Raw genomic sequence first — 11,555 nt, 5'->3', positions numbered from 1 at the left:
TTTACTGTGCTGGCCAATCAGCAGTAAATATACATTTACTTAATTACCTTAGACAAGGTGGCGGTGATAAGACGTGAGGTAATTATTAATCGTTCATACGTTTATCTATACTTTATATACCACAAATATGTATATTAAGATAAGTTTGTTACAATAAGATCATAATTTTTCCTTTGTGTTATATCTTGCAGCTTTAGTAATTAGTTTATTGTTGTTGACAGACATATGTACTGTACAGTGAGACAAAACGATGACCGCATCGACGGTGAATCCTTCAGAGATGATAGTTTATATCTGCGTCCTTTTTGTACAATAGAGTACAGAATACATCCTGGAAGTATAATAATTATTACCACCTCTGCTTTTACAACTGTACTATGATCAATTCACAATCTGAAGACGATTAGACAAAATAAAAAAACTCTAATTTAGAGTTTGTTTCTACCTTTCTGCCAGGTGTCCAACTAATGCAGAGTATATTCAAGCTGTCAACACACTGGTTGTGAAGAACCCTTTCCAGAGAAATATAGAAAGAAATGACTGTGTAAGTTAAATTGTTTTTAAACCATTGATTTATCTCTATCAACATAATCACACACAATATTGTAGTAACAAGATCTTGTAATCTTTATTTGCTGGAAAATGACAATGAAATGAAAATGAATCAGTCAAGTTTGTGTTTTGAGCACATCTGACACATCCCTAAACCTGAAATGTAAAGCAGAACGTGCTCCACTGGCAGGTTATTGTAGAATATGTAAGCACACTGCCATATACATAATTTATTTTTGCACTGTTAATCAATTTTACATTTTCACTTAGTGCAGGTTAATGTAAGGAAGATACTAGACTACAGATATTTAAATCCTTTTTGAATGTACTCCACTTCTTCACTGCCTGACCATCATCTTAATGTTTATGAAGTTCAATGTTTTTATTATTTTTTATATCTAAAGCACCTTGTTCAGTAAGTATTTAGATGTTTTTCATATCTGTCACGGTCTAAGCATGATCTGTTTCTGTTGTTCTGATGAAGGAAGCTTGTGTTGGGGAGGATTCAGTGTCTGTTGAGGCACATGTGAATGTGCTACAAAGTGAGTTTCAGAAACGCATCCAGACACATGGACTGTCAAAGACCACACGACAGGAACATTCTCCTGGAGACGCTGAGAATGCGCGGAAGGAATGTCTGTGGAGGATGTACTCAAAAAATACACATACTTTAAGGACACCTGCTGGAGTATATTAAAGAAAAAACCCATCAACTGTAAAATATCTTGTTTCAAATCTTTTCAGGTAATATTTTATTCTTCTGTACCTTTTAGCCCATCTGTTAAAAATTTAAAGCAATAGTTTTAGAAAACAATGTAAGATTTATCAGTCTATACAAGAACATGAAATGCATCGTATTGTGAACCTTATACATTAGCTTCTGATTGTTTCTGCAGTGTATGCAGCTACACTGTCTGAGCCAAAGAGAATGGAACAGAATCTGATGAATCTGAAAAGTGTTTTCTTTTTTTTCTCATTATTATTATTATTATTATTGTTATTATTCTTTTTATTTATTTATTTTATGAAAGGGGGACCCGGCTACACCTTTCCTACCATACACCTGATGTATACTGACTGTAAAATGTCAATCATAGTTCGAGGGCTCAGTGTGGTGACAGAAGATGGAACAGATGTGTGCCAGTGCACCAGCCTTGATGAAGCCTTCATAACAGCCTTCTGTGTGTATTCTGCTTTCAACATTGCATATCCACCACACCTGAGAAAGACACTGACTTTCCTTCAGAGGCACATTGTCAACAATAGAAGATGGAGACAAGCACTGTCAGTAACTTTACTCTGAATGATTAGCCTCTTGTATTAGATCCTCATGCCTTGACTGTACCATCGCCCAAAGTGCACTCGAAGGACATTCACTCTTTGGAAGTTAATCCAACATGTTGTCTATTCTTTTTCTATTCTATCTGTTTTCTTTTTATTTATTACATTATTTAAAAGCCCTTGCTACGTGTACTGTATTAAGCTAACTGAGACTTGTTATAGCTCTTATATATCATTGCTCTTTTTGTTGTTTTTGATTGCTTCCACTCTGTCCTCATTTGTAAGTCGATTTGAATAAAAGCATCTGCTAAATGAATAAATGTAAATGTGAATATTAGTATAACCTGTGGTATGAGTGCCAGTCAACTTTTTTCTGATTCCATTCTTTTAGAAACAATGGACAGGAAGCATATGTACTTTTGGTACTCCGTGAAGAGTCAGTAGTACAGTTGTATTATAATATAATCGAGAAGGGGCTGGCTGCAGACTTGCACTCTCAGACACTTGCGCTTCTTTTTTTATTGGATATTTTATTCCACTTATTGGTTACTTCTTGTTTGAATCTCTCAACATTGTTTTTCTCTTGTGTAGGTATGGTTGACTGGAAGTCTGTCAGTCCAGATGTGAGGAAGACATGCAGAGTGGAGCTGGAGCTCAGCAGATGTGTGATGCTGTAGATACTGTGGTTTTGGAAAGAAGGGCATCTTCACAGCTTTCTATTCAGACAAAGAGTTTGCTGGATTCTGTTCTATGGACTGCTACTACAGAATGAATGAATGAATGAGTGGTTTATCTATCTATCTATCTATCTATCTATCTATCTATCTATCTATCTATCTATCTATCTATCTATCTTTTTACTTGAATTGGTGACTGAAACTGAAAGCTAAATAAATGTTTTAGTGGATAAAGCTGTGTCTGTTTGCTTAATTGGTTAATGTCACTTAAAACAAGGTTACTAAACTCTTCTTTTTTTAAATTTAATTTAATTTTTTTTTTAATTTTACTAGTTTTTCTCTATCAGGCAAAACCTAGTTTTCTAGTGTAACACTTTACAATAAAGTTTCATTTATTGACTGATGTATTTGTCACAAGGTGACGATCTTTAGGGGCGGAACCAAAATTCGGGAAGTTGGGTTCCGCCCGGAAGTGTTTCCGCCCGGACCGGAAAAACAGAACACCGGAACTTCCGGTAGCGCCGTAAGAAGGAAAATCAGGGAATTCGATGCACCTGTGCCTAGTTAGGGACAGCGGTTGGTGATTGGAGGATACGCTGGACAAGGCAGTACTTAAGGCCAAGTTATTTCACAGTCTGGGAAGCTCTTTTTGGTGTGTGTGAAGCACTGGGTTGTGCCCGTCTTGGTACGCTGCTGGTAGCTGTCTAACTCTCTCTCTCCCTCAGGCTGGAATTGTATGATTGTGAAGACATCGCGAACCTTAAAGGTTGAGAAGTGAACAGATTATACGGCGAACTGAGACGACGTGAAAAAGGGGATTGGAAGTGGCATTGATGTGAGTACTAAGAGCCAGTCGAAAGTGCCCTGTATATCGACCTGGCGTTGTGTAGATCTCTCCAGGAGGAGGAGGGTGGCCCTACCCCTAATATAGTGTGGTGGGAGAGCCGAAGGAATACTTATTGAAGTAGTCGCAACGACGACATCACTAGCTAGGCCGCATATTCCATCGCCAGATCCGAACCAAGCGAAGTGAAGGAAGACGGGTGTCCTTTCCGTACACTGAGTGTGGTGGGTGAGTCTTCGTGCTGTGAAAACCTATAATTTTGACGTGGTGTTGTATATTGCTGTGGGCTGCTGTGTATTGCCGTGTGTCCTGTCAGATAAACCCCCGCCTTCACGCACTTCGGCGTGGGAGGACAAGGAGATTGCTGGCCCTAGCCTAGTTCAGTACAGTATATGTTGTGAGCGTGCTTCAGATCTCCGGAGATAGCACGGTACGCTGTGTCCAGCCCAGAGGTGAAAGCCATCCAAAGCAGAGTAACTGTGTTTTGTGTCCAAGTTGATACCTGTGGAGAGGAAAGGAAAGAGAGTGAGTAACACAAGGAGAAACAGAGGAAACCTGTACTTACAGTACGCTGTGTTCAGCCCAGAGGTGAGAGCCATTCAAAGCAAACTAACGGTGCTATTGTGCCCAAGTTGATATCTGTGGAGAGAAAAGGAGAGAGAGGTGAATGACACGAGGAGGAATAGAGCGAACCCTGTACTTACAGTACGCTGTGTCCAGCCCAGAGGTGAGAGCCATTCAAAGCAAACTAACTGTGCTATTGTGCCCAAGTTGATACCTGTGGAGAGAAAAGGAGAGAGAGAGTGAATAACACGAGGAGGAATAGAGCGAACCCTGTACTTACAGTACGCTGTGTCCAGCCCAGAGGTGAGAGCCATTCAAAGCAAACTAACTGTGCTATTGTGCCCAAGTTGATACCTGTGGAGAGAAAAGGAGAGAGAGAGTGAATAACACGAGGAGGAATAGAGCGAACCCTGTACTTACAGTACGCTGTGTCCAGCCCAGAGGTGAGAGCCATTCAAAGCAAACTAACTGTGCTATTGTGCCCAAGTTGATACCTGTGGAGAGAAAAGGAGAGAGAGAGTGAATAACACGAGGAGGAATAGAGCGAACCCTGTACTTACAGTACGCTGTGTCCAGCCCAGAGGTGAGAGCCATTCAAAGCAAACTAACTGTGCTATTGTGCCCAAGTTGATACCTGTGGAGAGAAAAGGAGAGAGAGAGTGAATAACACGAGGAGGAATAGAGCGAACCCTGTACTTACAGTACGCTGTGTCCAGCCCAGAGGTGAGAGCCATTCAAAGCAAACTAACTGTGCTATTGTGCCCAAGTTGATACCTGTGGAGAGAAAAGGAGAGAGAGTGGGTAACACGAGGAGAGACTGAGGAAACCTGTACTTACGCCGCTGCCTGTGGAGAAAGAGAAAGCGAGTGAGCACCCAAGGAACGAACTGTGTGAACCAGTACTTACTGTGAGCTGTAATCAGCGAAGAGGTGAGAGCAAAACCAAGCTGAACTAACTGTGCCTGTGTGTCCCAGCCGCTGCCTGTGGAGAAAGAGAAAGCGAGTGAGCACCCAAGGAACGAACTGTGTGAACCAGTACTTACTGTGAGCTGTAATCAGCGAAGAGGTGAGAGCAAAACCAAGCTGAACTAACTGTGCCTGTGTGTCCCAGCCGTTGCCTGTGGAGAAAGAGAAAGAGCGTGAGCACCCAAGGAACGAACTGGGTGAATCAGTACTTACTGCGAGCTGTAATCAGCGAAGAGCCGTTGCCTGTGGAGGAAGAGAAAGAGAGTGGGCACCTCGAGAACGAACTGTGTGAACCAGTACTTACCGTGAGCTGTATTCAGCGAAGAGGAGGAAGAAGGAGGGCGCTACGGATACCTAAGACTCAGGCCGGGGCCCGAGCCCCACGCCCCGGATCCCCGTGGCCCCCTTGCTCCCTGACCTCTTCCCGGCCATAGCCCATCTGGAGGGCCGAGTCAGAGTTTAGTTTTAATTGCCCTTTCCCTATTCCCCAAGCTATTTTTAAATATTTAAATAAAGATTGTTTTATCACTTACTTGTTCTCGTGTTGTTTGGCCATTGGGTCGGGTTTGGGGACCTCCTCGAGGTGGAAGTTGAGAAGGGGTGTGGCTTCGTTAAAGCATAGCCAGCCCCTGGGTGTGACAGATTTGGCGTAGTCAGCAGGATTTCCACCTCGAGTTGAGTAACCAAGGTCGTCCAATGACCGACAACGCGGGGCTTTCAGCCCAACCCCGTGCCATGCCCGTTTTTATGGGGAGCCCCTGGATTCAAAAATATGGGGGGACAGAATCCGAGGTACGATTGTCTGAATGGAAGGCTCAACTAGAGTACTTGGCCGACCTACAGGGCCTTAGTGCAGCCCAGCGGCTTCAATTTGTGTTAAACTCCCTGGATGGAGAAGCGCGGCGAGAGGTGCATGCCGCCCCCGAAGCCGTTAGAGCCAACGCCCAAACCGTGTTCCAGTTCCTCACTGAACAGTATGGTGACCACACCCCCGTAGCTGTCCTTCGCTCCCAGTTCTTCAATTGTAAGCAGGGCCCCCGCCAACCGATTAGAGCTTTCGCCCTGAGGTTGCGAGAGCAATTCGCCCGACTACAGACCCGTCGGGACCACGGGTTGGGAGATGGAGAGACTCTATTGCGGGACCAGTTTCTTCTGGGGTTGAAGGAGGGTCCGGTGAGACAGAGCCTACGTATCCAGTTTCGAAGGGACCCGGGTCTTACGTTCGAAGATCTGAAGAAAGAGGCACTGGCCCTGGAAGGTGATGAGACTGAGGTGAGTGGTTCCCCAGTGTGTGCGGTTGTCAGTGAAGTAGCACCAGCACAACCCGGAGGCCCTGACTGGAAGCAAGCACTGAAGGCTGAACTTTTGAAAGATGTCCGCGATCAGATGTCTGAACTGTCTAAAGCCCTCGTAGGAGAATTGCGCCAAGGACGGGCGCGGGAGGAACCACGGCCGGCGCCCCGAGACCGAGTGTACTCAGAGGGAGGCCGAGAGCCGTTCAGGCGCCCGAACCACTTTAACCGGCCCCGTTTCGAATGGGACGAGCAAGGGCGACCCATCTGCAACCGCTGTGGCAAACCAGGTCACTATAGCCGCCAGTGTGGGCCCCGCAGGGCGTCAGAAGGGGGTTTTTAGGTCGGCCGGCCACTGTGGGTCGTGTGGCCGGGACCCCTCGAGAAGACCCTGGAAGAGGATATGGCTCTAGGAGCCAGATGATTGGGCGTAGCCCCGTGGCGAAGGTGAGAGTGTGCGGCAAGGAGATTCAATGCCTGGTAGACACAGGCTCCCAAGTGACGTTGTTTGCTGAGAGTTTATCCGAAGAAGTGTTTGGGAAACAAGGGGCACCAGGGGCGGAGGCCCCCTGGCTTACTCTGAAGGGCGCAAACGGCCTCGACATCCCATATATTGGCTACCGATTGACGGACCTAGAGGTTCACGGAGTGATGGTCCCCCAGAAAGGTGTGATTATCGTGCAAGACCATTGTCTGGGTGCACATCGAGCCCTGTTGGGCATGAATGTCCTCGCTGATTGCTGGGAAGAGCTATTTCGGGCTAGGCCCGTATCGAAGATACCACCTGCAGAGAGGCCCAAGTGGGAGTGTGTGGTAGCTGACTGTCGAAGGGTGCAAATGAGCCAAGTCCGCAGGGAACAGGAAGAGGTAGGAAGAGTGATGTGTCGTTTTGCTTTGTCTGTCCCCGCAAAAAGTGAGGCTGTTGTGTGGGCGCGAGTACCGCCCCGAAGAGCGGGCCCAGAAGAGTGGGTGCTGGTGGAGCCCCATGTGGATTGTCCACAAGTGGAAGTGGCACGAGGACTATCGACGGTCCGGCGGGGGAGAGTCCCCGTGAGGATACGGAATGTACATCCATACGCGGTGCAACTACATCGGCACCAACGATTAGCCCGTCTGACAACGGTTACATCCCACCAAGTAAGGGAAGAGAGGGATATTAGTTTTCGTCAGGTGTGCCCCACTGTCATCGAGGTGGCCCTGACACAAGTAGACACCCCATGGGGTGGTATGGAGAGGAGTGTGCCGAGCCACCTGGCGGGTGAGTCGTTACAAGGGGAGGATTTAGAGCAGGCACAGACACAGAAGTTACAGGCCCTCCTTCGGAGATGGCAGCATGTGTTCGCCACCCACGATGAAGACTACGGATGCACCCAGGTGGTACAACATCATATACCTACCGGGGATGCAGGGCCCAGCCGGGAGAGGTATCGCCCAATTCCGCCCACTTTGTATACCGAGGTACGTACACTCCTGCAAGGCATGCTGAAGCAAGGAGTTGTTAGGGAAAGCAGCAGCCCGTGGGCGGCCCCCATAGTGCTGGTGCAAAAGAAGACGGGGGCTTGGAGATTCTGCGTGGACTACCGTAAGCTGAACCTCGTGACTAAGAAAGACGCTTTCCCTTTGCCACGGATCGAAGATTCGCTTGCCAGCCTCACGCAGTCGGCATGGTACTCTACCCTAGATTTGGCCAGTGGCTACTGGCAGGTGCAGGTGGCCGAAGCAGACCGGGAGAAGACTGCCTTTACAACCCCGTTTGGACTATTTGAATGGGACCGGATGCCTTTCGGGCTCTGTAACGCTCCGGCCACCTTCCAGCGGCTGATGCAGCGGTGCTTGGGAGGTCAGTTAATGGAGTCAGTATTAGTTTACCTGGATGATGTGATTGTCTACTCCCCAGATTTTGATTCACACCTGAGGCACCTCGAGGAAGTCTTTCGGGCCATGGAGAAGTACGGATTGAAACTACAGCCCAATAAGTGTCACTTACTACGGAGAGAAGTCAACTTTCTGGGCCACGTGGTCAGTGCGGCTGGAGTGTCCGTAGATCCTGGAAAGGTATCGGCCGTGAAGGACTGGAAGGCCCCGAGGACAGTGAGGCAAGTGCGATCCTTTTTAGGATTTGTGGGATACTATAGGCGTTTCATAAAGGACTTTTCAAAAATTGCTAAACCCCTTAATCAGTTGCTGGTTGGCACAGGTCGTAACCGGGGCCGGGGGTCGCCCAACGTAGACTGGGATGCAAATTGTGAGTCGGCGTTCCAGACATTGAAGCAGGAGCTGCTACAGGCCCCTATCTTGGCATACGCAGATTTCACAAAACCATTCCTTTTGTATACAGATGCCAGCAATCTCGGGCTGGGAGCGGTGTTGGCTCAACGGCAGGACGGAGTTGAGAGGGTCATCGCGTACGCCAGCCGGAGCCTCCACCCAGCCGAGAGGAACGATGCGAACTATAGTTCTTTCAAATTGGAGCTGCTGGCGTTGAAGTGGGCCCTAAGTGAGAAATTTAAAGACTACCTCTGGGGTGCCAAGGTGACGATCATTACAGACAATAACCCCTTAGTACACTTGCAGACGGCGAAGCTGGGAGCCGTGGAGCAGCGGTGGGTGGCCCAACTGGCCAACTTTGACTATCAACTACAGTACCGACCAGGGCGTGAACACACGAACGCGGACGCCCTCTCAAGGCTGCCCGAAGCGGAAGGCCCCGGAGGGGCCAGCCCGGAGGAGGGCTATATGGTAGGAGCAGTAGAGGCACCAGGCAGCAGACAAGAGGCCGTGCCTGAGAACTGGGGATGGGATCCCCGTCGGTGGAGGGAGAGACAGGCCAGGGATCAAGATGTGCGGCTGGTAAGAGAATGGCTGGAACAGGGCCGACGGCTGACGCCAGCGGAGAGGTTAGCCCAGACGGATACTGGGAGGAGGCTGCTGGGGCAATGGGACAGGCTGGAGCTGAGAGATGGCGTTTTGTGCAGAAGGGTCAGTGACCCGAAGTTGGGCGAAGAAGTACGCCAGATCGTGGTACCCGCAGATGAGGTAACGGCTTTAGTTTCGGCGTACCACAACCAGTTGGGGCATCAGGGACAGGAGAGGACCGTGTCCCTGCTTAGGAGATTCTTCTTTTGGCCCGGGCTAGAGGCATCGGTGCACGCCCTAATTCAAGCTTGCCCGAGATGCATATTGTTTAAGTCCAGACGGGAGGTCCGAGCGCCAATGGTACCCATCCATGCGAAGGCCCCCCTTCATATCATGGCTATGGACTTCTTGACACTGGGCCGACCACGAGATCGCTACCAGAACATCTTGGTAATAACGGATTTGTTCACAAAGTACGCTTGGGCTATCCCCACCCTCGACCAGACTGCAACCACCACCGCTACAGTTTTATGGCGGGCCGTCTTCCAGACGTTCGGATGCCCGGAGTATCTGCACTCCGATCAAGGAGCCAACTTTGAGTCCAGGGTAATTAGAGAACTATGCCAGTTGTACGGTTGCACGAAAACTCACACCACTTCGTATCATCCTCAGGGGAACGGCGGCTGTGAGAGATTCAATCAGACCCTATTGGGGCTGCTGGGGACCTTGGACCAACAACGGCAGGACGATTGGGTGAGTGCCTTGCCAAACCTCCTACAGGCCTATAACAACAGTATACATAGTACTACGGGTTACGCTCCCACTTACCTGATGTTTGGCAGACACATACGAATGCCTACTGACCTGGTCCTAGGAGTGATAGCCGACCAAGAGGAAGCAAGTGTAACGGAGTGGGTGGGGCGCCATCACCAGCGCTTGCATTTCGCCTACGAGCAGGTGTCGAAAAGGATACAGACGGCAGGAGAGAAAAGTAAGCGGTTGTATGATCGGACTGCTAGAGAAGCCCCTCTACTGCCAGGAGAGAGGGTGTTGGTGAGAGATAATCGGCGGCAGGGGAAGGGGAAACTGAGTGACCGTTGGGAGGCCACCCCTTATGTAGTCTGCCGGCAGCAGAGGCCGGGGCAGCCGGTCTATACCATCCGGCCAGAAGGGAAGTCAGGCCCCGACCGTGTGGTGCACCGGAACATGATTCGCCCATGCCCTAACTACCCTGAAGCCGTGGAAGAAGTCCCCACGGAACCTGTACCAGCGGCCCCCTGGATTGAAGGTTGGGCTGTGGTACCAGGGAGACCCGTGGTGGCACCACCCCCGATCGCCCCGAGAGAACCAGAAGCAGCCCCTGAACAAGCTGAGCCCGATTCACCAGTGAGACGATCCCAGCGAGAGAACCGAGGCCGACCCCCTGCCCGCTATGGGGAGTGGACAGCCCGAGGACGTTCTAGGGACTAGAACGGATTGGCGGGGGAGGATGTCACAAGGTGACGATCTTTAGGGGCGGAACCAAAATTCGGGAAGTTGGGTTCCGCCCGGAAGTGTTTCCGCCCGGACCGGAAAAACAGAACACCGGAACTTCCGGTAGCGCCGTAAGAAGGAAAATCAGGGAATTCGATGCACCTGTGCCTAGTTAGGGACAGCGGTTGGTGATTGGAGGATACGCTGGACAAGGCAGTACTTAAGGCCAAGTTATTTCACAGTCTGGGAAGCTCTTTTTGGTGTGTGTGAAGCACTGGGTTGTGCCCGTCTTGGTACGCTGCTGGTAGCTGTCTAACTCTCTCTCTCCCTCAGGCTGGAATTGTATGATTGTGAAGACATCGCGAACCTTAAAGGTTGAGAAGTGAACAGATTATACGGCGAACTGAGACGACGTGAAAAAGGGGATTGGAAGTGGCATTGATGTGAGTACTAAGAGCCAGTCGAAAGTGCCCTGTATATCGACCTGGCGTTGTGTAGATCTCTCCAGGAGGAGGAGGGTGGCCCTACCCCTAATATAGTGTGGTGGGAGAGCCGAAGGAATACTTATTGAAGTAGTCGCAACGACGACATCACTAGCTAGGCCGCATATTCCATCGCCAGATCCGAACCAAGCGAAGTGAAGGAAGACGGGTGTCCTTTCCGTACACTGAGTGTGGTGGGTGAGTCTTCGTGCTGTGAAAACCTATAATTTTGACGTGGTGTTGTATATTGCTGTGGGCTGCTGTGTATTGCCGTGTGTCCTGTCAGATAAACCCCCGCCTTCACGCACTTCGGCGTGGGAGGACAAGGAGATTGCTGGCCCTAGCCTAGTTCAGTACAGTATATGTTGTGAGCGTGCTTCAGATCTCCGGAGATAGCACGGTACGCTGTGTCCAGCCCAGAGGTGAAAGCCATCCAAAGCAGAGTAACTGTGTTTTGTGTCCAAGTTGATACCTGTGGAGAGGAAAGGAAAGAGAGTGAGTAACACAAGGAGAAACAGAGGAAACCTGTACTTACAGTACGCTGTGTTCAGCCCAGAGGTGAGAGCCAT

At 49.2% G+C, this 11,555-nt stretch overlaps 1 long non-coding RNA gene across 2 annotated transcripts; it reads left to right on the top strand.

The window, feature by feature from the left end:
• Positions 1-695: 695 nt before the first annotated feature.
• Positions 696-2,744, top strand: LOC132148526 (uncharacterized). Of its 2 annotated transcripts, none has more exons than XR_009434930.1 (2): positions 696-1,240; positions 2,425-2,744. It is a non-coding gene; the product is annotated as an uncharacterized LOC132148526 (long non-coding RNA). The 2 variants fall into 2 exon arrangements; XR_009434929.1 differs by lacking the exon at positions 696-1,240 and adding an exon at positions 1,553-1,840.
• Positions 2,745-11,555: the final 8,811 nt, after the last annotated feature.

Source organism: Carassius carassius, chromosome 9, assembly GCF_963082965.1.
Source record: "Carassius carassius chromosome 9, fCarCar2.1, whole genome shotgun sequence".
In the NCBI taxonomy this organism is placed as follows: domain Eukaryota; kingdom Metazoa; phylum Chordata; class Actinopteri; order Cypriniformes; family Cyprinidae; genus Carassius; species Carassius carassius.
The sequence above is the reverse complement of the archived record's forward strand: the minus strand, read 5'-3'. Positions and strand labels throughout refer to the sequence as shown.